This window comes from Aptenodytes forsteri, unplaced genomic scaffold (assembly GCF_000699145.1).
Source record: "Aptenodytes forsteri isolate BGI_AS27 unplaced genomic scaffold, ASM69914v1 Scaffold193, whole genome shotgun sequence".
In the NCBI taxonomy this organism is placed as follows: domain Eukaryota; kingdom Metazoa; phylum Chordata; class Aves; order Sphenisciformes; family Spheniscidae; genus Aptenodytes; species Aptenodytes forsteri.
This window is the reverse complement of record NW_008795405.1, coordinates 8483286-8486125: the sequence shown is the minus strand read 5'-3', so window position 1 is coordinate 8486125 and position 2840 is coordinate 8483286. Positions and strand designations below refer to the sequence as shown.

The 2840-nt window shown below is 43.7% G+C and overlaps 1 protein-coding gene across 2 annotated transcripts in view; it reads left to right on the top strand.

Annotated features, from left to right (window-relative positions):
* Positions 1-2840, top strand: part of PTPN21 (protein tyrosine phosphatase, non-receptor type 21) — a 47916-nt gene continuing 45076 nt past the window's right edge. For both annotated transcript variants that reach the window (XM_009280760.1, XM_009280759.1), the window contains exon 1: positions 1-419. The gene's annotated coding sequence lies outside the window, so the exon portion shown is untranslated. The remainder of the gene's footprint in view (positions 420-2840) is intronic.

The following is a 2840-nucleotide window of genomic DNA, read 5'->3' as shown; positions in this document are numbered from 1 at the left end:
AGAAATTAAATGCACACACACAGAGGCACGCAGAGACAGGCGATTTGAAAATATTCCCGAGAATGCAATTTGCGCTCATGCAGCGCAGCGTCACATGAAAGAGGCTGCCTGAAGAGCTGGCTGGCACAGGTTTATTTTGTTGTAATATTTTCTTCCACCCCCAGCTCTTTACCCAGTGGAATGATATCCAGAGCAAGTTTTTTGAGACAGGAAGTGAGGAATGTTTTCACTATGAGTGATCTGCGAAGAAGGTGGGTTAGCCGGGATAGCAGCTGTTTCGGACAAGAGGAACACAGTAAGTCAGTTCCCGAGGAATACAGATGAGATGGCTCCGGGAGAAAAAGTCTTGGAGCGCTGTGGGGTTTTTCCGGCTACACGTATGTGAAAGGAGACTCGGTGTCTTTGGATCGCTGGACAAGGTAAGGGGAAAACAGCAGGCACAGTAAAAAAATAGCGGGTGATCTTCTCTGCTGTGTACCGTAAGACTGAGGAGTTTCAAGCATTTACTTTTTGAAAAGTAAAGGCTGTAGGACTGTGCTTCTGGAGGTGGGGGAGGTTTGAGATGTGCACTTACTGCTGCTCTTTCAGTCCAAGAGTCATGTCAAAGATTAACTGGTAAAACAAGGCGAGGGTGGAGTATTCTCATTTTTTTGGCTCCCCAAATATTTCTGAAATAAATGTATGTATTTTAAGCATTTGAAATAACAGGAACCCTTTTTCACCATCATATATTGCAGTTTTATTTCGCACGCTGTCATTCACACAGGCTGTTTAAAAAAAAACTTTGTAAAGTAAAATGCTAATTATTGAGGGGGAGTGGAAGGTGTAGGTAAAGGAGAAAGATACCACAGTGCTCAGTAATCGTGCGTCAGTCATGGCCATGTTGCTGAAATTCTAAGATAATATTTTTGAAACTACGTTTGTGTTGAAATATAAATGTACAAAGTTTGGCTACTAAAGGCGTTTGTAGCTGTTGCGTGAAAATTCCAGGCTTGCTAAATAAAGGCTTGTTATTGTAGAGGTTGTCAGTTAGATTTGTAACTCCTGGCAGTATGTAGTTCCTTTTTGCTAAAGTAGCTTTATAACAATGCAGATGTGTCCGAATTTAAAGTAATGCAGAAGGCATGAGGGCACCTAGCATTGCAGAATGCACAGCTGCTGAATAAAACCAGCACAGCTGTGTTTGCAAGAAGTACACATGGCTAGCAGTAGAAGTTACTGAATGATACCTCAGTGTTACTCATCGAACTTGCCTTTATTCTGCAATGTTTATTATATGTCAGAAATTTTCTTTTTTAGTTGGTCTTTTGTGACATGGACTGGAAGTTAGTTACTTAAGTTTTCCTTGTTATAAACGTGCTTCAGAAGTAATGAAGATTATGTCAGACATGTACCGAGTTAAAATGAAACCATTTAGGGCAAACGCTCCGTAGAGCAATAAATGCAAACAACAGATCATAACCTGAAGAGCGCTTCTGGCATGTTCTGAGAATTCTGCTCTAAACTTCCTTCCTATGCTTGCATTGCTACCTGCCTGCATAGCGAAATAACTGAAAGTCTGAGATTGCCTAATGTCAGCATTAGATGGTTTGGAAATTTCACCTGTCAGGTCAGCCTCTGGTTAGTGATTTTTTTAAATTTTTTTCCCCATGCCCTTAGAATACTTTTCTAAGGGCCTGATGGGGGCACAAAAGTTTGAAAGTCTTTCATATTCAGTGGTACTACGTAAAAACTGAGATTAAAACAGCACTGCACTTCTGACTGCAGCTTTCAAAAAGATGAGTAAGTTGGTTTCTCTCACAGCTGTAGCATCGAAGAAAGTGCGTAACTGTGCAAAGAATGTATTGGAAAACGGGCCCCGGGGACGTGAGCTGAGGTCAGTCAGCCAAGTTACTCTGCCAGGAATAAACCCAGTGTGAGATTCTGCTGGCAGTGGGCAGGAAACTAAAAGCTTCTGTCTGTGGAGCATTCCCTGCATGCTGCTCCAGGGGGGCAGGATTTGGAGGATCAAAGTGCAGAGTGAGTAATAAAGCAAGGAGTCCCCGTGTATCCTAAATTTTTCAGGGCAACCTGTTGCTATCAGTTGTTACTTATGCTGCAGCTGCACCCAAAAATAAATTGGTGTTTGGGGCAGGGTTTTTTTGATTCAATTAAGATTTTAGGTGGTATCTGTTGAGGACGGGGATTGTGTAGCATGGTAGAACTGCTTCCAGATTATTAGAAACGTGCTCATGAATTATGCTTATGGTCATTCTTTGGAGTACGGTTGCAAAGATGTCATTGAGGAAAAATGCCATGCTGCCTCCTCTTTCTCCCCATTTTAAGCCTTTAGCATCTTTCGGCCTGCCATTCTTCTTTGCCGTGCTGCTTACAAGGGAGTAGGGAGTCTGATACGCGGTTTCCAATCTAAAGAGTTTGTGGTTGTGTTGAATAACATTGAATTTCTAGGTATGTGTATAAATCTACAAGTAGTATGTGGCTATCTATTTGTTTACAGCTATACCTTTGAGTTTAAAAACAGGTGCGCTAGGAAGACTACTTCTTCCGATTCCCCCACTCCAAATAAAATGATGTCTTCGTGTTCTTCCTGTCTGGTAGTTCTAAGAGTCTTCAGAAATCCAACTGCGCCTTTTAAAATGTGCTACTAATACACACCAGCCTGAAAAAACCGTAGGTGGTGTCTTTTTCCGTTCAGGCGGTGCGGCGCTGCCGCTAGAGGTCCCCCGGCAGAGCTCCCCCGGCAGAGCTCCCCGCGCCAACAGCGGCGAACAATGAGAGGAAGAAGCGTAGCTTTCCCCCGGCCCGGCCCTCGGCCGCGGCGCGGCCCGGCCCGGCCCGCG